Raw genomic sequence first — 26,890 nt, forward strand, 5'->3', positions numbered from 1 at the left:
CGCTGCGCCACCAGTGTAGGAAGCTGGCTCTCTATACACTATACCAAAAAGAGGTAGAGTGTGCCGTGTACCCTCCCGCTGGGCCACCAGTGTAGGAAGCCGGCTCTCTATATACTATACCAAAAAGAGGTAGAGTGTGTCGTGTACCCTACCGCTGCGCCACCAGTGTAGGAAGCTGGCTCTCTATAACCTATACCAAAAAGAGGTAGAGTGTGTCGTGTACCCTACCGCTGCGCCACCAGTGTAGGAAGCTGGCTCTCTATATACTATACCAAAAAGAGGTAGAGTGTGTCGTGTACCCTACAGCTGCGCCACCAGTGTAGGAAGCTGGCTCTCTATATACTATACCAAAAAGAGGTAGAGTGTGTCGTGTACCCTACCGCTGCGACCAGTGTAGGAAGCTGGCTCTCTATATACTATACCAAAAAGGAGGGAGAGTGTGCTGTGTACCCTACCGCTGCGCCACCAGTGTAGGAAGCTGGCTCTCCATATACTATACCAAAAAGGAGGGAGAGTGTGCTGTGTACCCTACCGCTGCACCACCAGTGTAGGAAGCTGGCTCTCTTTACACTATACCAAAAAGAGGTAGAGTGTGCCGTGTACCCTCCCGCTGCGCCACCGGTGTAGGAAGCTGGCTCTCTATATACTATACCAAAAAGAGGTAGAGTGTGTCGTGTACCCTACCGCTGCGCCACCAGTGTAGGAAGCTGGCTCTCTATATACTATACCAAAAAGAGGTAGAGTGTGTCGTGTACCCTACAGCTGCGCCACCAGTGTAGGAAGCTGGCCCTCTATATACTATACCAAAAAGAGGTAGAGTGTGTCGTGTACCCTACCGCTGCGCTACCAGTGTAGGAAGCTGGCTCTCTATATACTATACCAAAAAGAGGTAGAGTGTGTCGTGTCCCCTACCGCTGCGACCAGTGTAGGAAGCTGGCTCTCTATATACTATACCAAAAAGGAGGGAGAGTGTGCTGTGTACCCTACCGCTGCACCACCAGTGTCGGAAGCTGGCTCTCTATATTCTATACCAAAAAGAGGTAGAGTGTGCCAGGTACCCTACCGCTGCACCACCAGTGTAGGAAGCTGGCTCTCTATATACTATACCAAAAAGAGGTAGAGTGTGTTGTGTACCCTCCCGCTGCGCCCCCAGTGTAGGAAGCTGGCTCTCTATATACTATACCAAAAAGAGGTGGAGTGTGTCGAAAATACTTTAAGTTGCACAATTTACACAAATGCCCGAGGGGCACGGAAAACCATATACTATGGAAGTGGAATGCGAAATTACTAGCAGGTAAGTACTGGACGAATAGGCTTCGGAATCGCTAGGACTACGTTACTGAACCTTCAGATTACTAGTAGGAGGCCTAGGGGACTCGGGTGCAGAGTGTGCACTCTCACGCGGGATGCGGGACAAAGTCTATGGAGGCTAGTAAAGACAAAGTTAGTGTTCTCGGGCGAACCCGATAAGGTAGGTCGAAAACGACAGTGGATCTGGACCCTTAGATAGTGAGGCTATGCTGGGGCACCGAAATGCCGAAGTTACCTAGCCCAGGGGCTGCAGCAGCATAGGTCTGAAAAGACGTCGGGAATCCTCGTTGACGAACCAGGAGCCTGAAGAAAGAAGTTGCTGGCAGGTGGCCAGTGAAGATAGTTCGAGTGATCCAAGCCTGGATCGAAGATGGATGACACCTGAAAGCAGAGGGGATCAAGTTCTTAATCACTAGCCAGTGATTGTGTGGGCACCAGGATGGCACCGGGCGAAGTCACCTCGACCAGGTGAGTGGCGACGCTGGGCTCTGCAGTCTCACGGACCAGGAGGCGTTGTCGGCGACCAGGATGGAGGTGCGAGCTGTCCCTCGATGGTTGATGCTGTCGACGTCGCTGGACCCAGGATTGGGGCAACAAGTCTTGGCAAATTTAAGCCCACGCGGTGGACCTATAATGGCGTCTGGAGTGGACCAGGAGGGTCCGGGGTGCTCCTCTTTTGGAAGGGAGCAAGGGCCAGTCTGGAGCAACCAGACCAGCAGTGTTGTCGTCGTTGATCGTCGTCGGGAAGGCCACAAGCCAGCGGGTTAGTAGCCAGACAACGCGGTGAGCAGCAAAGAGCAGAAGGGCCCCACGCAGATCGTGGAGATGCTGGGGGGCTGGACTTCGGTGCTAGAGCTGCTCAGGGTCGGGGCTTCTCGGACCCCAAAGCATTCACCAGAGGATCCCTCGGCGGTCGTGCTGGATCGAAGTCGTGCAGTTCTGATGATGGCCGGTCCCTCGAGGTCTCGTCGCACCTACGGTTCTCAGCTTAGCTGTAGAGGTAGGTAGAGGTCAGAGGTGCCAGTGAAGCCGGGTCTCGTCGTGCTGGTCGGTCGGATTCCTGAGGAAGGACGTGCAGCAAACCGCAAAGTTCTTAGATGGTGCCTGCGGATGCAGGGTGACTACTCCTTAGTCACAAGGAAGAAATCTTGAGAAGAAGTCGAGAGTTCCTTTCGTAGAAAGTAGTTTCTTGATTCAAAGATGATCTAATTTGGAAGGGTCCCCGCTCCTGCCTTTATCCTAAAGAAAGGGGTGGGTACGCGACTAGGTCCTGCCCTAGGGGTGGGACCAGGAAGGGGGGTGGTTACACCCCTCTCCCATGCCGGACTTTCCCCAGGCCAGGGGCTGGTGTGCCCCTGGAACTGGTTCTATCCGGCAGATGCGTAGTGAGCACCGGGGTGCCACTTGAAGTCACCTTCCTGTAAAGCCCTGCCTACCCAGGATACACAAAACCCTGTCTGGGATGGTGCTAGCACCGCCCCTGACAGGAAACCCTTTGTCCAAGCTCTCCTCGCTGGAAGGACTCCCAGCAGCAGGAGGTCAGACTCGTGTCTGTGGTGGCAGCATCCATTTTGTGGAGCTGAGGCTTGAGTTAACTTTAACCGGGGTTCACAGTTACATACATGATGTGTCCCTCTAGAAGGGTGGAATGCTAACCCCGTCGCCAGAATTGGCGAGGGGTTAGTATTCCAATTCGTATGACACCTTACTCGACATGTTTTGATAAAGCAATACCAAAGATAGCATTTAACCGCGAGGATTATAATGCACTTAAGAGTATATGGTATGCGTTATCATGGAACAGCTATTAGGACTTGGTTCCGCAAGCTGCAAACGGGCTCAGCTCATGCCAGAGCTCCATCTCACACGATTCCAAGCACTCTGCCTTCAGGATTGTCAAGGCCTGCCATAGTAGTGACTGATAGGAATCTGTGTGTCCATTTTTAGGGTTAGATATAGGTATACTATATCTAAAGCAAAGGGTGATTACACCACCTTGCCCCAGCTGTCGTGCAGCCAGTTGTGTCAGATTTAGATGGCCATCCAGGGGTGGCATAATACATGCTTCAGCCCCTGGTAGGCCCTGGGTACACCTATGCCCTGAGTTACAGGGTCTGATAAGGTGGCCCAGTACCAATTGGAAATGTACCTAAGGTACATGGAATCCATTTTAGAGAGAGAGCAGTAGGCCTGAGGCCCTGAATAGCAGGGTCCCAGGTCAACTAAGTCGGAAAACCAACAAAACACCAGGCAAAAAGTTGGGGGCAACCATAGTCAGGTATCCACCTTCCTACAAGGACGACTGATTTTCAAACTGAACAAGGAATGTCATCAAGATAAAGACGGCTATCCACAGGCCAACGGAACTATATGGGGGTGGGAAGAGTATCGACCGGACAATGAATCAACACCTTATGTCTTTACGAACACTAGAGACACTGTTGGACAAGAGAAGTTTGTGATTTCAGTGGCCCAAGTACAAGCTGATTTTTGTGTACAGAGTGTAGGCCATATTCCTGTAGGTGTTAGTGACTGTATTATTGTATTGAACATTGATGGCCTGAATAACAGTACTTTCCTTGCTTCACATAACACCTATTTTGTATGTGGGAATAAGGGCTATTATCGATTACCAGCCGGATGGTCTGGAGTATGTTATGTATCGTTTTTATTGCCACCTGTATTTTTGGCACCTGCATCATATCATAAAGACTTGAAGTTGTTGAACAATATAACTGTGAACAGATTTAAACGGACTTTATCTATAGATGATGTTGATCAGACGGACACTAGTCTGCAACAATATATAGATTTCAATTTAGAACTGTTTTTCTTTGTGGGAGCTGCGTTGAATAGCAGAAAGATACGACGATTAACAAGAGTAGTGGAAGCTGTCACTAATCAAACTGCTGCGGCTCTTGGGAACCTCACTGAAGAGCTCCAAATTACTAGGATTGTTGCGTTACAGAACCGGATGGTTCTCGACGTCATGTTAGCAGACAGAGGGGGAGCTTGTAGAATTATTGGAAGCAGCTGCTGCGTTTTTATACCTGATCATACTCCTTCTGTGTATAAAGCCATTAACAAATTGCACAAAATTGCAGCTGATATACATCAAGAAAATGGATCTTAGACTTTCTCTGGGTGGTTCTGGACCTTAATTTCTACATGGGGTTGGAAGGTCCTCACTGGAATATGTATAATTGTTGCCATATTGTTCACCTGCTGTGTATGCATTCAATGTAGCCCTATGATATGCTCATTGTGTGTCTCACTTTGTGTACCCAATAAACAAGCTGTTGCGGATGCTGCCCATAAGAAAACTATAACTAGAGAGAGAGCAGAGATGATGAGCATCGATATAAACGATGAGTATTTAGATTATCCTAGAAAATCGAATGTCTTCAGCAAATGCTGAAAGGGTTGTCTGTTGTAAATAAAACAGCGATAATGTTAAGCATTCGCTGAAGACATGCTAGTGTGTCTTCATTCTAGTTTCCCGATCATACTTGAAAATACGGCCGGACTCCATTTTGTTTTCTAGTGCCCATCTTGCATGCTACACTTCGCCAGGTGCTCGCCACGAGGCAAGTCCTACCTCACTGACTGTCACCCCTGGAGTTTGCCCAGCAACTGGCTATGAATAGTTCCAGCTTGCCTAGCGCATGCCCAGTACGTGTAACATCTGTTTCTGCTTAGAGGGGATTGGAATGTGCATTCGGGGGTCTTCATGAACCGTTAACTCCACCCATGTATCGATCATGTTTTAGAAATGTCCATATATGGTCGTAAATCATGCTTTTGAGCTGTAACCGCCCACTTATGAGCCCCTTCTTTGTGTATAAAAGGGGACCGCATGTTCGAGTTCTTTGTGCTACCTTGTACAATACTGTAGAGTGTTGTGTGGGCTGTAGTACCACCTTTAAAGGTTTATTAAACTATGTTTTTGTATTTCCAGTTTCCGTGCCAATTTCTTGTGTAGTCTGAGGACTTTGCGTACAGAAGGGCGAACCCTTTCGCACTCACTGGCCTTGCTGAGGCCTGTACTCATCAGGTGTTGTGAAGTATCTAGGACACTAGTATTAATTTCCCGAATCATGCCCGAATATGGATCAACGCAATCCTAACATGGCGTTTCCTCTGCCACTAAGCCCCTAGAAAAGTACAACAGGCTCTGAAACAGAATCCGCCTACTGTAGTCCCAGGGGAAATTACCCGTGCCTCCAGTATTGATTTGTACCCGACCTTGGAGTGAGTTACGCACTTCATGCTTCTAGTGACGTTAATATGTCCACCCTTGACGTCAAACCAGGCACCTTTTTAGTATAAATATGCCCAGGTTTGCCTAGTCAGACACACTGTGGTTTGGAGCAGATTGACTAACTTCTCGCCCGACGCCCTGCTGTCTGAAAATCCTGAAGGAAGCCGACCCTCCCGTCCGAGGCACTGAGAAAGACGCTGTCTTTTCTCCAGCCGAGAAATCCAGCTCCAGTGTTCCCCTGCCGCCCTTGCGGGTTGCCGGGAGATCGAGTTCTGAGAGAGAGAGATACAAGCCCTCCCGCATTCTAAACAAGGTACGGAGCTGATTAGACTCTAAGAGAATTCTTGGTTTTAAATTTTTAGCAAAACGATTCAACTTAAGGTACTTCTCACTTACTTCATCCCAGTACTAGGCTTAGGTTAGGTACACCGGGGTAGGCGTAACTTAGAAGCACCAGTTGAGCATGTTTAGTATTTTATCATTGTATATATTTTAACCGTCTTAAATGCATCTTATGGCTTAGAAACTTACAGTATTATTTTATAATACTCTTTGTACTGTACGCACTTAACTTTATGACAAGTATTGCGATTGTAGCAATTCACTTCTCATGTGTGAGAAAGTAGACTGTTCAATAAATAACACCTTTTATTGAAAACGCCCGTCTCTTACTTTCTCTACACTTCTGGTGAAACGAAGCATGCACGAATGACTGAGTAAAATAATCCCTCTATTGTTTTCCACGACTCTGGAGATTCCCTCCTCATTCATGGAGATGCAAAGTTGTCATGTTGTATGGTTGTCAGAAACGAATCCCTTCTTGTCTAAATAGGAAGTGTAAAACCTTCTTGTACATTCGAGAAAGTTTCTAGTGACCTCTGAGCTAGCTGGCATTCACAATTAAGTCTAATATAGTCAGCAGAGACCAAGTCGACTTCAGTCCTAGGTCTACACTGGTGTCTATATTATTCCAATGCGCAGATGCCTGTTGGGAATATAGGAACTACACTACATGGCGCCCGACGGTTTGGTAAGGCGATAATCTAACGTTAGAGGCTAGAGTAACTTTTCACTCAGACCCCTTTTCCGTAAAACTCCATAGACGTCTGGAGTGGGTAAGAGGGTAATATCCGCCAGAACTGAGTAGGATAAGAATCCTATGTGGACGTTTTGGTACAGGTGTGTTTGTAATAGAGGCACATGAGTATCGACAGACAGAGGTATTCTATTCATGGATAAAATTCCCAGCAGCAGATACTATAACAAATGAGTTCCACTACTATGAACCAGGTGAAACTCCAGAGGAATATACTCCCTATGAGAAAATATAAATTCCACTAACCTACCAACAGCACGAGCTGTGGTTTAATGGCGCCCTACAACACAGTAATCACATCAGTAGGCTCGGTCCACTTGGCAGACCAGGAGCAACGTGGCCAATATTAGCCGGTTACACACCCCATCCTGACAGGGAAAAAATGGGACGTGATGAACTTTTGGCCCAGCTGAAAGAACTGATTAAAATACACAGACAATTAGTCCAATATGTCATGAGGACTCTAACAGTCCAACAGACAGTAAGAGTTCCCCAATACACCCCTCATCAGGGGAACACAAACAAAGTAACACCACAGACTATACAGTCAGTAATTGGTAAATTACCAGCCAAACGAGAACAGATTCCATTTTGGTTGGCTCAAAAGATCACTCAAATAGAGGCAGTATTCCCAGATAGTACACCTAATGATAAACACAGGATTCTGACAATATGTTTACCAATGGGGATCGCACCACATGTGGAGGACTGTGACACTTGGGGTACAGTCTTTGCTTCAATCTATACAAAAACACATGGTGTTCCGTCTATTGCGGTAATACCAGACGTCCTGAAGCAAATTCAGAATGATCCTGCCTCCTACTCATTATTGTCGTTTCAGTAACTGTTTCTATCACGTGTTCATGTTTAATTGACTTGTATTAGGAGAAAAGTGTATAAAAATACATTGTGTAGCATTAGCTTTATATACTCCAACTTGCTTTAGGGTGGATGCTCTCGTCCATTGCAAAGACAATTGTCACTTGTTAGTTTGCTTGGCCTTTTGCTATTTTTGCATTAAATGTATGATAGATTTGTTGCCCTCCCGGTTTGTTGTGTATTATTTTACATAGCACAAGAGATGCTGAGGAAAATGACAGTCCAGTATACACATTCTTCATATAAATCAACTCACAGTATACTGTTCTGGAGGTTCAGTCCCACAGACATTATCTCTAACTGAACGCAGGCACCCTAGGAAGCATGTGCTTTTCAAACCAGTTGCCCTCTGATGCGGCGTCCTCGCTATTGGATAAGTCAGTATGTCCTGACCCTTAGGAGGGTTACCGTATCTAGTGCACTCTGTTAGACAGCGCTCACCTGTGGTAGTAAGATGGTAATAGGCACCTTATCACCTATGCACGGTGCAGGGATTTGAGCTACAGAGCTCCTCACGCTGTGGGGAAGATTAGGTCACATTCACCCATTTTCCCATATTTGGTCCTGATGAAATGCCAACAGATTGCTCCATGACTACACAAGGCATGAAAAAGATTGACCTGAAGTATAGACCCCAGCTTACCAGCAGGTCCATAGGTGATCGATACTTTCACACAGTGATAGGGGCCATTAGTTCCTCAATTTCTCTGCCACTGTTTTTAATCTCAACATGGACCTTGAAGATCAAATGAACTATATTGTAGCAACTGTTCGATAGTTGATCTTATATTCAGACTTTCACTAATCTCACATCTTATGACACAACATCCTCTGTCCTACTATGCTCATCCGGCGTACTTAATAAAATATCTGCGACAAAGTGCCCTCTTGTGGCGCCCGCCAGGCATTGTAGCGCCGGCCTGGTGAGGAGTATAGCCCAATGATGAAGCATGTCACCTTCAGGTGAGTGAACACAACTTGCCTTAAAAGCACATGCTTCCTAGGGTGTCTGCGTTCAGTTACAGATAATGTCTCTGGGACTAAACCTCCGGAACAGTATACTGTGATTTGATTGGGTTTTATTTTAACAAATGTACATAGCAGATATTGGTCCTTCCTTGTTTCACAAAAATGATCGGATACCTGCCTCGGAGCGCACTTCTTACAGACGAGTATGGGGTTATCATGTTGCTGCTACAAGCTCCTTACCTGTGCGAGTTATCGGGAACGACGCAGGGGCAGACCCAAACTAGCCACATGTGGAGATCAATGACAAATACTGAAGAATTAGCAGAGCTTCCAAGCTAATGACCATTACTTAATTGACCCTGAAAATAAAACACACGTTTTTAGTATTCTGGTGACTCATGACCATAAAAACAAAGGTTATAAATTCAATATTGTGTCAAATACTTAAAACATTGAACTGGGTGTGATGAATCGGATGTTGTCCCAGGTCATGTGTGACACCTTCCACCACTATTGATTATGGGACTTGTAGTTTTGTTTTTCTCATTAAAAGGATGGTCTCTAAGGTCCCAGTGTTCTAAGCGATGATGGTCAAAATCAGGGCCTGACGGAGGATGAAGCATGACACAGCTCTGCTTAGCAGTGAGATGAATGACAGTTCCCCAGCCCTTCCATTCTTTGACAGACAGAGGCTCGTTGGCCATTCATATTTTTTGGAAACGACAACGAAACTTATATTGCAGCTTGTGTCAACTGAAGAGATAAAACGCCTGGGCGTGTTTCATTAACTACTGACAAACATGAACAATCAAGAACATGAGTTTCTGGAAAACTATCAAGCACCCAATCAGAATCAGCCGCCCTTCACACCCCGGAATTCTTGAGGCTTTGGAGAGGGTGAATTGCGTGTGGTATAAGAGGAACACTACATGACTCAAAACTCACTTCTCAGGGATGTACTGAAATGCCAGCCTCATGGCACACTTAGCCAGCTCTTCACCTCCTCCTCTTCAAACTGTTGACCAGCTATCAGGGCAAACGAGCCTGCAGCAAAGCATCGCTGGCTTGGTTCCACACCGGACCAGGCAAGGTGGTCAACTCCATGCTCCTCCAAGTCAGCAAGCACTCTGGTCGAGCCAGTCCTAACCCCACATGAATGTTCTCCATCACAACTATTTTAATGGTACTAAGTTATGTTTCTGCCAAATGTACGAGTCAAAAATTGAAAGGTTTTACTATGAAGTGCTGAAAGAGAAACCATGAAGTACACAGGAGCATTATTTGTCTACAGCAGCAAATCATGTATGTATGTAGTTTCCAGGATAAGCAAATGATGGTAATGAAATGTCAACTGCAGCATTAAGGTCACACACCACAACATCTTTCCCTTTAAACCGAAGGTAAAAGCCTACAATAAAAAACTAACCAAAAAGCAACAAAACTAGAAAATGCATTTCCAAATGCTGCAAAAGAGAAACAGTTAATACAAATGAACAATATTAAACTTTGTTAGTACCTTAGTAATGTGCTTACTTCTTGGCTTCACTCCATCTGCAGCAATAACACCCTGAAAGGAGAAATTACTGCTGTGAGTCTCAGAGTCTTCAGTGTTACTGGTCTCAGTCACGAAGACTGCGATGTCGGAAGATAACTATCTCTTATTTGGCTTTATTGTTCCACCAGTCACGCCATCGCTTTTAGCAGACACACTACTGTCAGCAGCATCATAACTTCAGGCAGATCAGCAAAGCGGATATCACCACTCACAGTGGGTGAACAGACTCGTCTCTGCTACATACATCCACTCTGTTCTCAAATTTGCTTGGGGCTGTCAAAATGCAAAGAGCTGCAATATATTCCTCACACTTTCCTGACTACCTTGTTTTAAAAAGGTATGACATTCAAGCGTGATTCTTGGTTCATCTGCAAGCTGAATATTTTTAGAGGTTCTATTGCCACACAATACTAGTCCCATATTCCAGTTTGTCCACAGGGTGTTTCAACCCTGGTAGGTTATCAACTGCCTGTTTTGCAGATAATTTCAGATAGTTCTGTAAGAAACTGAATTATTATTTGTTGTAGATGAGGAACAATCACAACCGTTGTCAGAGTGAACTTTCAAAGCCATTGAATTAACCTAAGATCAACCCCCTGGTACGTAAGCACGGAACAGGCAGGCTTAACTTAAGGTAATATGTAAAATATTTATGAAGAAACCAAAAAAGTCAAAATGCTAAACAATAAAAAACCCAAACCGAAATAGAAAAATGAAAGTAAAATGTATTGAACAAAATGACACTAAAATGACAAAATCCAATAAGGGGAATTAGATATGAACTATAACACTGTAAGAATCACAAGGTGCCAATGGATGAGGGGCCCGGGCATGGATTAGTCTCTCTGGAGCGGACTGCCAAGTCAGAGGAAACCGGAGGACATGGCCTGCAAGCACATAGTGCAGGAATTAGCTGCAGTGGTCCAAGAAGACATCTAGTGCTCCAGGCTCAGATAGGGCTGCTGGCCTACAGGGGGATTCACGGCAGGTTCGAGCGCAAAGTGCTTAGAGTATTGAGAACAAGCAGCAGATGCCCAGCAGGGCAATAGCAGACGGTCGAAGGCAGCAAGGAGCGGACGAGACTGAAAGGGAGTGATACCTCTGGCCCTCACCATCATGCAACAGCATAGTGGAGCTCAGCGGGAGGACAACCTGATGACAGCCACCCACTGGGGCTGGGACCCCCACGACAAGGCAGGCCGATCTGGTGATGTGGTAAGAGATATAGGAGCCATGTTCTCAGCGAGAAGCAAGAAGGATCAGAATCTAAAAAAGATACTGACCAAGCTCCCGATGACCGGCAGCAGAGAAGGGAGGCTCTCCCCAATGACACAAATCAGCCAAGATGCAGACACCTCTGAAGCCCCAGTTACCCACGTCTTTTTAGAGTCGCTATTCGGTGCATTACGAGGCGACTTGCAGACGCTTGCAGACGCTGAAAAGGAAAATAGCGGGGAGATGAAGGAGATAACCAATGGAGGCCACACGTTCCAAAACGGCATAAACGTCCCGCCTTATGATAAGGTGGGACGTCGATGCCATTGGAGACCGCATTGCCTCCATCGAGGATCAGGGGCAAGCCCGGGAAGAGGAGGTGGAGCATCTACAGCAGGAGATACTCTGGCTCAAGGCTCAACATAGCGATCTCCAGACACACACAGAAGCCCTGGAGAATCGGTCTTGGCGAAACAACATCAGCGTTAAGGGAGTTCCCCTAAAGAAGAAGGGCCAGACATCACACAATACCTGCAGGGTGTCTTCAGGAGCATACTGGGCGCCCCCACCGGATATTTTGGCTTACATTCCAGACTTTCAACTAAAAGAGTGTATACTACGTGCTTCCAGGGACAAGCAACGACTAAGATATCAGGCCCACTCCATAGCTTTGTACCAGGACCTGGCTCTAATACCCCTTCAAAAGTGTTGGGTGTTCCAAGTGGCAAATACGCGTCTTTGAAATCAAGGAATACCGTATTCTTTGGGTCACCATTTCCGGCTGATTTTCATATGGAAGGGCAAACTCCTCCAGCTCAGATCCATGCAGGACACTTGCCAGGTGCTGGGCATTGAGAATCCAATTCATACACAAAACCTGATCCTGATATCTATAAGCTTTATATTCCTTTTCATCATCTGTTGTTTCGTGTGTGTGGGTTCACTTACTCCTATCACTCACTATGCCTCTTACAACAGAGTGTGCTAATCTCTATGATGTCCTCGTAACAACCGTGTGTCTTCCCGTTTGTGTCTGCCCTACTCACTCTCAGGCGCTAATGTGTGTCCACCAACAAGAGTAAAGGAAAAAGTGTGGGCGGGAGGAAGGAACCTCACGGGAGCAACCACCAGGGAACTGCTGACTGGTACTCGTCAGTATGTTCCACTTCTCATCATCGGCTCCTTCCCACCAAAAAGAACTAGAATTTCAAAAGAGGAAAAATACCAATGGGAAAAATAATAAACAACTCAAAAGTGTGAAAACCTCAGTGCATTCATGTGCATCTACCCCCCCCCCCGGGGCGCCACAACTGCTAATCAGTCTGGTACCCTGTTAAAAATAGAGTTAGATTACACTGGCTCTCTGATATGCTTTATTCTGTGCTGGGTGCCTCTCCTATTAAAAACTACACTCTCCAGTTGAGCTTCGTTTTTGAAGTATATGAAGCCAACATGTTTCGTTGCCTATCTGTGTTGGGCAGCAACTTCTTCAGGGCTGGGGGTTTTCTTTGCCACACTGCTCTGGACTGTGCCAGTTGTTACATCTGCAGACACAAAGACACCACATACAAAAATAAAAGCATAGAGTGACACCAGTAAGTGTGTTGCCCATATCATTTACATTTTTATAAAAGCCAACTGTTTCAGGGAAAGCGGTGTAACTTACCTTCATAAGGGTGTCTGCCAGCATACCTAAGGTCTTCATACACTTGTACGCTTTGTTGATCCCCTTCTGTGTGCTGCGGTCACTTATCGTCAACCTACAAATGCGCATTGGGTTAGTGTATGTTGGATTGCTCCTAACACCCGCGCCCCTAACTTCCATGGGTGCATGTATCCCTTGTACTCAATGTCCCTGGTAGGTACTGCTACGAGTGCCTGCATGGTTTCTCGCACTCGTTTGCTCCGATTCCTTTTGTGAGCCTATCCCGTTTGCATTATTCTACTTGCGACTCATAGCGTGTGTGGCCTCTATAGCCCACATGGGCTTATTCTACTATGTTCACACGCTCCTATGTTTGCCCATCGTCCCGCATTCTTACAGTCAATAGTGCTGTACACCGTCTCTCATCGGGCTCCCGTTCCCGTTCGCAGAGGCTCGCTCTCCCCGCCTCTGCGAACGGGGAGAGCAGTCCAGAGCAGTGTGGCAAACAAAACCCAACACAGGTAGGCAACGAAACATGTTGGCTTCATATATAGGGCAGACACACACGGGAAGACACACGGTTGTTACGAGGACATCATAGAGCTAAGCACACTCTGTTGTAAGAGGCATAGTGAGTGATAGGAGTAAGTGAACCCACACACACGAAACAACAGATGATGAAAAGGAATATAAAGCTTATAGATATCAGGATCAGGTTTTGTGTATGAATATGATATGAGTGGAGGGTACCTGAATCCGTAGATTCCCTCTGAGCCCCAATTTGATAGGACCATTGAGAATCCAATCCAGGAGGAGAAAGAGGGCCCACAGACTAAAACTCCTAGAGAAAGATGACTTAAGCTCTACGGGAGGCGTAGCACAGAGCGAGCGACGAGACCGGACCCCAAGACCACGGCACAAGAAAGACTGGCAGTGCTGGAGACATTGTCGAAGGAGCCATCCCCCATGATGACACTGTGAACAACTGAGGGACAGATAAGTGGCATTTGCAAGGATAGGTGGGCGGCAAAGAAGTCTGCGGGGAGCGTAGAGACACGGGGAGTGCAGAGACACGGGGAACTGGCCACACATGTTCCCAACTATTCCGACTTCCAAGGACGCGCACACACAAATGGCGGGCCCTGGACAATTTGAGGTTAATGGGTTTCTAAGTTGGGGTTAGGGAGGGGAGGGTGGAGAACGGGTATGCAGGTTAAATGCGTTGAAGAGAGGATCAAAGGGCAATGGAGGCCGGGCAGACGTTGGGAGCTCAGGGGGAAGAGGGATCAAAGGGACCCAAATACTGGCCAAAGCTGGTGCACTCACTATGACACGCTATTTCCCAGCCCACACTGAAAATTCTCACCCTCAATGCGAGAGGTCTCAACAATCCCAATAAAAGGAGGTCCATCCTTTCCTACCTGGATAACATGGAGGCAGATATGTGCCTCCTCCAGGAGACACAGCTCCTCTCCATAGATTGGCATAGAATGAGGTCACGACTCTTTCCCCAGCAGTTCTTTTCATCTACCCTGGATAAGAAGGCCGATGGCTATTTTAGTAGCCAAACGTTTTAAGGGGACAGTGGGGGAAAAGGTGGCTGAAATCAAAGAGGTTGACAGGAGCAGGGCCATCGATAGCATAGGTGTTGGTATGAGTATTTTAGATGCCGAAATTGTGTGTTAAACCGCCAGAGTTATTGCTCCCGCAATCATCCATCACCCGATATACAATCAATCCAGGGCCTGCGTCAATTGCCGATAGATAGAAACAGCTCCTCCCCCCCCCACCCACCTATACCAACAACCATTTCAAATACCAACCCCACCAGGGATGGTGCTAATAGGTTAAACAGGACCAAGGGCTCGAATCAGAACATGTTGTCTAGTACCTCGTGCATTAATGTTCCTGCCGTCCCAAGTATCAATGGCTAATCAGGATGTCCTGAGTCTGTCGCCCGCTGCTTGCCCTTAGGTGTTGGTACTGGCAGGAGTACCTACTTTAAAGAGGGATCAACATGAGCCATGGGACCAGCTTCGCAATAAATGTGCGGACTGGCTATCAAGGCATAGAAGCTTCCCTGTATCCGAATTAAAGGAAAATACTGATCCTGCTATTAGGTTACCTCATGCCCTGCCAGTAACTGAGTGTACTATTCCCACAACCGACTTATCCCCCCTATGCTAACGAAGGCCTCAGCAAGTTCAGACCTCAGTATCTTAAGCTGGAATGTTGCAAGGTTGTACTCTAAACTTCACCAGCCAGATTGGGTACAACTTATTTATTTTTTTAACATTTTTGAAAACCTTTATTGCACAGTATCATCAAACAAATACGGGCCTACAACCATCCGGCCGGCCTCGACATCTTTTGAAGCACGTTAGCAAGCTATACGGCGACTCAGTAGTATCTCGAATCAAAATACAATCAACCTGGGTTACACTGGAGGTATTTGCACTACCGAGAAGCAGGAGAAATTAAGGTTCATTTTTAAAAAAAATTAAAGTATGTATAAAATAGTAGAAACTAAGAAGGATCAGAGTCCATACAGTCCGTCTAAGACATAAGTGGGCGACGTCCACCAGAAGAAATCCAGCAAGCAGTAAAACATAATCAGAATGGCGGCACAAGGATGACACAAAAGTATTAACAGTCACACATTATGTTGCGTGCCGGTCGCTACCCACCTCACATCAACCCACCCTATTGACCCAAAGAAGAAACAAGAGAAGAAAAGAATTCGAGAATAAAGAAAAAATAAGGCCCATAGAAACTGAAACGGACAAAATAACCCCCCCCCCCCTACACGCATGCAGAGGCTACGGCCTACCCGCCCCCCCCTAGCAGTGTGCCTGTCGCCCAAAAAAGAGTACCCGAAATACAGAAGTAGAAAGAAAGGAAGAAAAAAAAGGAATCACGTAAGACCGGAGGAGGGCAAATGTATGTGATCAAAAACAACCAACATGTATATTCTCGGCCGCCCCTCCCCGGACCCCCGAACCGATGCATAACCAACGTCCAGCTCCCCGTCTATCCATCACAGTCCCGGCAATGCAAGCAACAGTAAGCAGAAAGGAAAAACATCTTCAACCTTGTCCCTTTCGATTTAGTGTGTCGACGAGGTCCAGTTGTACAGTAGCCATCTTGGATGAGATAAGCAGACGAAATGACCACAACAGAACAGGGCGCTGGCCACTAAGATCTGTCCAACTCAAAGCCATGTGGTCTACGGCTGCACAAAAAAGGGCAACACACAGCAGCAATCCTCCAAAGTCGACCCGCCAAAGCAGTAGCAGCAAACCCAGGATAAAGTAGCAAAACACGCCAGTAGACCACGAAGGAGGTGCCGGACATGGCGTCCAGAAACGATTCCCCAACCGCAGCACAAGTCCAGGAACCCCATACCTCTTCACAACCTTAACAGGCAATATCGCGGCGGTATCAAGATCTCGTACCTCCAACGCCTCCATGTACATCTGGTTAGGCAGTTCACAGTAGTCGAACACAGGGTGTGGCGAAGTGCTCTGCACATGAAAGCCAACTCGGCCAGTCGAGGGCACCACGGGCAGAATGGCATCTAATCGGCCCCTCAGGTCCTGGGCATTGTCATACAAGGCAGTTCGCAAAGTACCTAGAGCGCCCAGAATATCACCAATCTTCAATGACGCCACAGGGGAAGGGGATGCTGCAGCTCCCAGCGTATGGGGCTCACAAACATGCGGTAGCCCTCGAAACTGTCCGCCGACATCCCTTGCTCGCAGCCGGACATCCCATCGCCGCTCCGCAGAGCACAACCAGGTCGGGGGCACAGGTGCAGCACACTCCATTCCGACACCGCACACGGTTGCAGTGCAGCGTCGGCCGTCGTAAGCACCCTCAAAAGCAGCCCGGGGTCGTCAGTTTCAAGTGCCGAGCGCTCAGTTCAAAATGGCACCCACCACAGCGCTGGAGGACGAAAGGGCTCTCAAAGCCGTCCACGGGCTGGGGAAAGGATACAATGTATCCCCAGCAGCGGCGATGTCGTGCAAGCGTGGAGGGCAATGGGACAGAACGGCTCGTTGCAGCGGAAAACTCAGTGCGGCAGCCACTCTCCGCCGGCCGACTCCGCCCTGTCTTCAGTGGCCGCTGTTGTTGTAGTTAGGGCCGGCCGTCTCCGAGGAACAAAGACCCGGTCACCGCCATTAAGCGTCAGAAAGGAAACAAGGACACCCTGTCGCTTCTGCCGCAGGGAGCACGCCAGGGAGCACACCGTTGGAGTCAGAATCACCTCCCGGTTCCGATACCTCGACGCGATCACAGGATAACTTGCAGGATCAATAGCAGTATGAGAGGAGAACAAGAGGGTCGGCGGGGCCGAGGGTTTAGGAGGCCATCATGGTTGCTAGCTAGGCTCCTCCCCCGGTACAACTTATTAAAGACCAAGATATCATTTTTTTCAGTTAATATGGGCCACAAAAGAATTGCATATTGAGGGGTGTGAATGACATAATATCCTAGCAACAACCCCCAAGCAGGGTCGACCATTTGGGGGTTTATCAATCTGGGGCAATATTAAGACAGGGGGATGCATAAAAACTGTACATACAGATAACAATAATGTTCAAGGCATATTATTTAATAGGGGGATTTCCTTTTGGATAATTCATTTTTATAACAATGATTTTTATTCTGTTCCAAATATGCATTTTATAAATGTGTTTAATTTTATTGCATCTATTGGAAAATCCAAAGACTCTTTTAAGTCAGTAGGAATCTGTCTGGGGGCGATTTTAATGCAAGCTATCTTTGTCATGGTCAAATATTTACACAGCAGCAGACAAACATGCAATGGGGTAGAGAGCTAATGGAAAATTTGAACACCCTTAACTTAATTAATGTTATGGAAATTGATGCAACTACAAAAGATAATGCCCCCCTGAACCGCCCTCAGAGGGAGGGGCTGTTCATCTACAATTGATTATGTTTTTATCTCCCCCTCTTTAGAAGCAAGCTTGCTTAAAGCCGAAATTATGGCCACAATCTTTGGGGACCATAACCCAATACAAATAACGTTACAGATGTCTCCAGTTCCAACGCCTCAGACAGAATGTGGTGCTAGGGATCTATCACCGTTCATAGATAACCTCAGACTGGGCTGGCGAGGCATTAATGACGCAGACCGATTCAGTTCTATGGTTAGGGGAATCTTATTAACATCTGTTTAGAGGCCCTGTTGCACACCCAGTGGCTATCAGAACCTTTCCCGTACTCAGTGGAGCCATTAAATCCTTGCTGTCTAAACCCGTTTGTACAGTACTGCGCAAACCTAGATGGTTCAATCAGGAGTGCTCAATTGCCAACAGGAAGCCCCGCACGTCTCTATCTCAAAGCCCTAGGTGTAATGATTTGGTCAAGTCCTTAAGGTTGACATATAAGCAGGCTATTTATTGCTAATAGGAAGGAACAGTTATTAGGTGAGCACTGGTATGCGCTCATCAATGCTGCCAGCTTAAATAATGGGAATATATTTTGGACTACCATTAAAGAGTTAAGATCAATGGGACAATCGTTCACTCCCATCAGATGCAACATAATGAGCGCTACCAGGGAAAGTCACTTTTTCTCTAGATACCAAGAGCCTGCTTTTTAACCCGACCTTTTTATTAACAGGGTGCCACCTGGAGTCTCATTATCAATAAACGAGGTTGAGGAGGCTATATGTCAGAGTGTAGGCAATAAAACTCCAGGCCCTGATGTGTTGCCCATCGATCTTATTAAATATAAACCAGATTTTTCGGCCCCACAGTTGTTAAATATTTGTAATAATCTAACCAATGCCCCACTGCCTAAGAAATGGTGTATTAGCACGATCGTTTCCATTTTTAGGTCGAGCAGACCTAAAAAGCAGGCGAAGCCTACTTTGTCTGCGAAGACATCTTTTGTTGGCGTGTTCCGATGAATGTGAGACAGGGGATGTGCACGAGCTTCCCATCGGCGATTTCACCTCGTGGGCGCGCACGCCCAGCCGGCGCCGTGCACATCCCCTGTTCTCAACATTCACCGCAAGTCAGCTTCTGGCCATCGCGCGCGTACACACACAGGCAAAGTCACGCTTGCGCGCACACACATTCCCCCACCCCCCAAGGCATACACACACACACACACACACACAGGCAGGCAGGCAGGCAGGCACACACACGCACACGCACGCACCCCCCTCCCCCACCACTCACGGGGCTCACGCGCACACACACAGACACACATAATCCCCCCCTCCACTCACCGTGACCTTTTGTCGCGCCGCCTCGCTGAGCTCCTTTTCTCCGGCGCAACGAGCAACACCAGCCTCTTCCGGACACGTCACAGGCCCCGCCCATGTCACGGGCAAGGATGCCTGACTTCCTGGTTTCGCCCCCGCCAGCAACTCTGCTTCATGAAAGCGCGCAGCAACCTAGACCGGTAACTTGTGATTGCGGGAAAATTACTTGTTGTTAATTGCTCGCTTGTAAATTTCTGTTCCTATTGTGAAGTGCTCTGACGCCTTCGGGGAAAGTCCGCGCTCTATAAAGACGCGTAAGTAAGACACCTTACACCCTTTGTTTGTGGTTGTGGTTTCACTTTCACTGCCTGTGTTCATTTAAGATGGTGTCCCCCCTTTGCATTTGCGGGTTCGTTTTCCTTGTGTTACCGTTTTTGTCCCCTTTCCTGTCTTCGTCCGCTTTGCTTCCGCTTGTATCACAGCAGAATTCGGTCGTTTTGCGCAGATCGACGGGTAATTGGAGCCCGGCACTGCAGTATAGCGCCCACACGTAGAATGTAACGCTCACATAGCTCCTTCCCACGGCAACAAAGCGGCACTGTGGCAGGAGCTTGTGTACAGCGCCTTCCTGCAGTATAGCGCCCACGTAGATTCCTTCCCGATAAAAGTGCAGGGGTCACCACAGCAATATAGCGCCCACACTCCGGGAATAGTGTTTAAGTAGCGCGTACCTCCAGTAACTTCATGCGGGACCCCAGCCACACATAGCTCCTTCCCACGGCAACAAAGCGGCACTGTGGCTGGAGCTCGTGTACAGCGCCTTCCTGCAGTATAGCGCCCACGTAGATTCCTTCCCGATAAAAGTGCAGGGGTCACCACAGCAATATAGCGCCCACACTCCGGGAATAGTGTTTAAGTAGCGCGTACCTCCAGAAACTTCATGCGGGACCCCAGCCACACAGCGGCTGCAGACAGTGAGGTGGGGGGCACCGCTCCTTACGTGAAGCGCTGTATGGAACCCTTCTAGGCACCTTTGGGAGACAGTGATTCCAGTTCAGCCCGTCGAACAGTACAGCTTCCCGTCGGCGATAGAACCAGGAACCAGGCCTTGCTCTCAAGTGATGCCCGTGACCTGCTTCCTCGGCTGCCCGCACCGAGGGTCCTAAGATATCTCTGACCCCCTGATCATGCAGGACTGTTTTGTTGCCCTATGCGCCCTCCGCTTCCCAACAGCCCCCAGAAGCTTACATCATCTTCTAACAGCGCTTTGTGACTGTGTATCGGAGCTGGTGCTGGGCTCAGTCGATCTAAGTCACCATTTTGTGTGACATATTCGCTCCGGGTTATTTCCGAGATATAGACCGCCAGGTGACCCTCCCTTTGGTGAGAGAGATCAGGCTGCCTTGCTCTCGGTAGCCGTAGCCGAGATTAGATCACACCGCCCACTTGAGCTTTCCAAGCTTTTCAAGCCCTCCTGCGGGAGCGAACCTGTAGCGTACCTTCCAGTAATCAAACGCAGTTTTCAGCGTGCGCTTTTGTCTGGCGCAGCTCTTGGTTCACAGCTGTGTTTCTCTTGGGTTTCAGCTTTGATGGACCACCATTTTGGTCTTGCATCTTGTTCCCCTCTTTTCTGAGGAGCCACCACGATTTTCTCTCTTCCTCGGGCACCGGAGGTTGTTGCATTGCTGTCCACCTTGGCAGCGGGCTTTCCGATGCTTAAATTTTACATTTGCTGTGCCCCCTCGCTCGCATACTCATCTCAATTCTTGAGATGAGTCTCCTCAGCCAGGACGTCGCAGCGCGAGCTGGGAGGGGCAGGTGAGCACCCTCACACACCCACACCCACACCCACACCCTCACACACCCACACCCTCACACTCCCCCACCCTCACACCCTCAGACTTCCCCACCCTCACACTCCCCCACCCTCTCACCCCCATATCCCCACACCCCCTCACCCTCACATTCCCTCACCCTCACCTCCCCTCACCCTCACATCCCCTCACCCTCACATCCCCTCACCCTCAAATCCCCTCACCCTCACATCCCCTCACCCACCCTCACTCACCCTCACACCCCCTCACCCACCCTCACACCCCCTCACCCTCACATCCCCCTCACCCATCCTCAACCCCTCACCCTCACACCCCCTCACCCTCACAACCCTCTCACCCTCACCCTCACACCCCCCCACCATCACACACCCCCACCCTCTCACCCACCCCCACCCTCACACACCCCACCCTCACACACCCCACCCTCTCACCCCTCACTCCCACTCACCCTCACACCCCCTCATACCCCTCACCCTCAGATCCTCCCACCCTCACATCACCTCACCCTCACATCCCCTCACCCTCCCTCACCCTCACATCCTCACCCCCTCACACACCCCCTCACTCACCCCCACCCTCCCCACCCTCACACACCCTCACCCACCCTCACCCTCACCCTCACCCTCACACACCCCCACCCACACACACACCCTCGCCCCCCCTCCCACACACACCCTCACACCCCCTCGCCCTAACACCCCCTCTGCCCTCACACCCCCTCACCCTCACTCACCCCCCACCCTCACTCAACCCCCACACCCTCACTCACCCTCGTGCCCTCACTCACAACCCTCTCACCCACACTCACTCACCCTCACATCCCCGTCACCCTCACACCCCGTCAACCCCATACCCCCTTCATCCGCACACCTTGTCACCCTCAAACCCCCGTCGCCCTCACACCCCCGTCACCCTCACACCCCATCACCCCTCACCCTCACACACCCTCACCCTCACAACCCTCGCACCCTCACCCTCACACACCCTCACCATCACACACCCCCACCATCACACACCCCCACCCTCTCACCCACCCCCACCCTCACACCCCTCACCCTCTCACCCACCCCCACCCTCACACCCCTCACCCTCACACCCTCACACCCCTCACCCTCACACCCCCTCACACCCCTCACCCTCAGATCCCCCCACCCTCACATCACCTCACCCTCACATCCCCTCACCCTCACATCCTCACACCCCTCACACACCCTCTCACCCTCACGCCCCCACACCCTCACTCACCCTCTCACACACTCACTCACCCTCAATCACCCACACAACCCCTGACTCACCCCCACCCTCACACACCCCCACCCTCACACACCCCCACCCTCACACTCTCTCACCCACCCTCACACACCCCCACCCACACACACCCTCGCCCCCCCTCCCACACACACCCTCACACCCCCTCGCCCTAACACCCCCTCTGCCCTAACACTCCCTCACCCTCACTCACCCCCCACCCTCACTCAACCCCCACACCCTCACTCACCCTCGTGCCCTCACCCTCACAACCCTCTCACCCCCACTCACTCACCCTCACACCCCCTCACCCTCACCCTCACATCCCCGTCACCCTCACACCCCGGTTCCCAAAGTGTGCGCCGCGGCACCCCGGTGCGCCATGATTAGAAGCCAGGGGCGCCGCGGCACAGGATGTGGGTCGTGGAAATTGCAGCCGCAATTCCTCCCCCTCCTTTGTGCTGCCAGGTCACGTGATCCTCTTGAAGTGTTCACTTGACCAGCTGACGGTCCTCGCATATGACACGCAGGGCTTCCACCGCTCTGTTCCTGATGGAACAGCACTCAGCTGCAACTCAAACAAGCATGGGCTTTCCGGCTGACTGAGCCGGTATTTCAGCAGAGTTCTGATCACAATCCTGTGAAACGGAACTGAATCAGTAAGAAAGGTATGTCTATTGTCCCCCATCCCGAGGGACCTATGTCTAAGAGACATGTTGAAGTTTATTTCGCAGTGGTGGGGGTTATTACTAATTCATCCCCTCGTATTCATAATTACATCTCTCGAGCCTTTGATTTTTGCCAGCCCAAGTTTATGAAAATAGGACAATGGCTGATTTATTAAATGTGGGATTCCTTTCTCGTATCATATAGCGCAACCTCGACCCGAAGGTATTGGAGCGCTTTACGTCAGCACCAATTTCAGTACACAAGGGCACATTATTTTGTGTGTGTTTTTACAAGTGTGCTGAGTTTTGACTCGTTGTACAGGGGCACTGGCACAGGTGGAGGAGCGGGTGGGGAGCCTACTAGTGACATGAATTTTGGCATATTGTACCGAGACACTGATGAATGGGTGGAGCGCTACAAGTGGCACGTGTTGTGGTACATGGTACCAGACACTGCACGTGTGGGTGGGGAGCCTACTAATGGCCTAGGTTTTGGCATATTGTACACTACAGGGGCACTAGCACTTGTGAATGAATGGTTGGAGTGCCAAGTTGTGACCTGGACTTTGGCACCTTGTATGTGAGCACTGCTCCTGTGCAGGGATAGGTGAAATGCTTTCAAGAGGCCTGAGTTTTGGCACTTTGTTCATTGGCACTGGCCCATGTGGATGAGGTTTCATATGAACGACTGCATAAGTATGTGTTCCTTGTTACTGGAGACCATTGTTGATTAGTTAGTATTAACTCTCCATATTACTGGTGCTGATTTTTGCCTAATTGTGTTTTCAGCCACTAAACCACGTCCCTTTCTGAGTTTGGAGCCTGAGGGTCAGGAACCATGGTGGAGAGCGTTGGGTGGGTACAGGGTCAGAGGCCTGGTGGAGAGCGTTGCGAAGGAGGGGGCCGGGTCAGGGTCCTGGTGGAAAGCGTTGGGTGTGTGGGTGGAGGGTCAGGGGCCTGGTGGAGAGCGTTGGGTGGGTACAGGGTCAGGGGTCTGGTGGAGAGCGTTGGGTGGGTACAGGGTCAGGGGTCTGGTGGAGAGCGTTGGGTGGGTGCAGGGTCAGAGGCCTGGTGGAGAGCATTGGGTGGGTGCGGGGTCAGGGCCCTGGTGGAGAGCGCTGGGTGGGTGGGTGGAGGGTCAGGGCCCTGGTGGAGAGCGTTGGGTGGGTGGAGGGTCAGGGTCCTGGTGGAGAGCGTTGGGTGTGTGGGTGGAGGGTCAGGGCCCTGGTGGAGAGCGTTGGGTGGGTACAGGGTCAGGGGTCTGGTGGAGAGCGCTGGGTGGGTACAGGGTCAGAGGCCTGGTGGAGAGCTTTGGGTGGGTGCAGGGTCAGAGGCCTGGTGGAGAGCGTTGGGTGGGTGCAGAGTCAGGGGTCTGGTGGAGAGCGCTGGGAGGGTACATGGTCAGAGGCCTGGTGGAGAGCGTTGGGTGGGTGCGGGGTCAGGGGCCTGGTGGAGAGCGCTGGGTGGGTGGGTTCTGTGGTCAGGGGCCTGGTGGAGAGCGTTGGGTGGGTGCAGGGTCAGGGGCCTGCTGGAGAGCGTTGGGTGGGTACAGGGTCAGAGGCCTGGTGGAGAGCGTTGGGTGGGTGCAGGGTCAGAGGCCTGGTGGAGAGTGTTGGGTGGGCACCTTATGCCCTGTAGTGATGGCTACTCTCTGAATCCAAACCACTCGGTCTGTCTCCCTGGGCACTGTGTGTGCTGTGAACTCAGCTCTATATTTGTGAGAATGAAAGTTCTTGATAGATACTGTTCGTAAATCTGTTTATTCAAAGTTGTTTCATAGATTTAGATGTTCATTTCACATCTGATTTCATTTTTGTAGTACATATTCATGCTTTGTATAGTTTTCAACAATAATATACATACCACTTTGCCGTTTCCAGATGCATTTCGGCGTCATATGCCTTTATCAAGGGATTAATCTGTCAAAAAAACGATATAACATTCAGAATTTTCTTACGCTTACTGATGCCACCATACAAACATAACACGTTTGATAAATGCTCTTACATCTGTCTTGTAATTTTAAATAATGTTCTCTCTGACTGAGTATACTAACTTCAGAAGCGTGACTGTTTTATACATTTTGTCAAAACACGATGCTATGAAAACATTCTGGTTCTTCATCATATTGTTTTAAACGATGTTTAACCGCTACACGTTTATGCGTTACAACCTCTATATAAACCGGGGGAGTTTTACTTAGTTTCACAGTCTATGTTTGTTGTTAACTTTTCGACATGTTGCTAGCTTGTTGCAATGATTATTTCTCCAAGCGCTAACCGCATACACAAGATATCGGGTTCGAGGTGTGCCTACCGTGGTGGCGTTTCTAAACCGTTACTCTGTTACATCGCCAGGTGCATGCTGGGCTGTCAGTTGATGCGTCATGAGACGCTTTTCTCTACCTATAATATCACTTTGAAATCGTAACCTCTTAAAGCCACATCGCCTGTTTCTCGATTAATAAGGTTAACTGCGTGTAAAAACAAATGTTGTACCATAAATCGCAATTGACAATTTTATGCCGTCCCTGACTAATCAGTGGAGAAGTGTGGCTCACTGGTTAGAGCAGGCAGACCCTGAAGCAGAGGTCAGACCCGGGACCAGGGTTCGATTCCCGACGCGGCAGGGTGATGAGCTCAAATGTCCACGGACTCGATAATTCTCGCTTCGGTGCCTGACCTAATCATGGGTTCACACTCTGCAACTCTGGGCATTAAGCTTGCTTAATCTCCACAACGGCCCCCCGCGGCGGGATGCCTGGCTTTCACCTTGGGGATGCCCTGTAGGGGCTATCTCACAGGGAAAAACCAGGACGGGTTCCTAAGGCAAGCGCGGAGATACCCCTTCGGGGGTCGATTCTGGCGCTATATAAGAAATAAAATAATAATCCTGAGCTAGTACAACTTATATTTAACCAATTGGGAAAACATGTGATTATTTAGATTCCTTTGGCGCTTAACCAGATCTTATGTTACAAATAACAAGTAAATTCAGTCCTTTCGTTTAAACCTCTCGGTTTCATGGTCTGTAAAAAATACCATCACTCCTTGCAGGTAAGGCTTCCCCGCTCTGCCGGGCTGCCCGCTGGTTAAATGTGCCTGCTGGCGCTCTTCCGACGTATGACTGAGCCTGCCAGGTAATGTAGTCCCGGGGCGGCGGCGCGAGGCTTGGTGACTTTGTGACTCCTGATGGTGGCGGCGTGAAGACCTGGACTTTCATGTGACTCCTGGCGGTGGCGGCGCAACAAACCACATGAATGAAGTACAATCCAACACTCTGCAAAAAGGCACATCATTCGTTCCCACAGCAGACACCAATATCTTAGAACTAGACATCAGTTTATTCAAACTGACGAGGAAATTAAGATTGAGAAACTTTTTTGACAACATTGTGATAGAGAACAAACAACAAGAAGAAGATCAACTTAAAGGACTAAAACCATTTATGGCTCCGGTGAGCCATAAAACGATAGACTTATTTGAACAATTATGTAAACAAGACATTCATCATCTTAACACCAACAAAGCGAAGAGGTTTCAGAACATGATGACAAAACAACAGGGAATAATCAGAGCTATCAGCAACAACGACAATATCATATGTCAAAAAGCAGACAAAGTGTCTCCAGACTCAGGATCAACAAGGGGAAATCCCTTATCCTGCCTCTGGGCAGCAACGCCCAACAACAACTACCTCTACCTACATATAGAGGGGAATTGTCATCGATAGAGCGCCTCCCATACCTAGGAGTTACCCTTACTGCGACCACGTGAAACTAAGTAAAACTCCCCCGGTTTATATAGAGGTTGTAACGCATAAACGTGTAGCGGTTAAACATCGTTTAAAACAATATGATGAAGAACCAGAATGTTTTCATAGCATCGTGTTTTGACAAAATGTATAAAACAGTCACGCTTCTGAAGTTAGTATACTCCGTCAGAGAGAACATTATTTAAAATTACAAGAC

The 26,890-nt window shown here is 49.0% G+C and overlaps 1 protein-coding gene across 2 annotated transcripts in view; it reads right to left on the minus strand.

Moving 5' to 3' along the window:
• Positions 1 to 24,842, minus strand: part of LOC147737042 (uncharacterized) — a 448,671-nt gene extending 423,829 nt beyond the window's left edge. For both annotated transcript variants that reach the window (XR_015309291.1, XM_086960806.1), the window contains exons 1-3: positions 24,784 to 24,842; positions 10,033 to 10,083; positions 8,757 to 8,875 (exon numbers count right to left, since the gene is read on the minus strand). The gene's annotated coding sequence lies outside the window, so the exon portion shown is untranslated. The remainder of the gene's footprint in view (positions 1 to 8,756; positions 8,876 to 10,032; positions 10,084 to 24,783) is intronic.
• Positions 24,843 to 26,890: the final 2,048 nt, after the last annotated feature.

Source organism: Lissotriton vulgaris, chromosome 1_1 (genome assembly GCF_964263255.1).
Source record: "Lissotriton vulgaris chromosome 1_1, aLisVul1.2, whole genome shotgun sequence".
NCBI lineage: Eukaryota > Metazoa > Chordata > Amphibia > Caudata > Salamandridae > Lissotriton > Lissotriton vulgaris.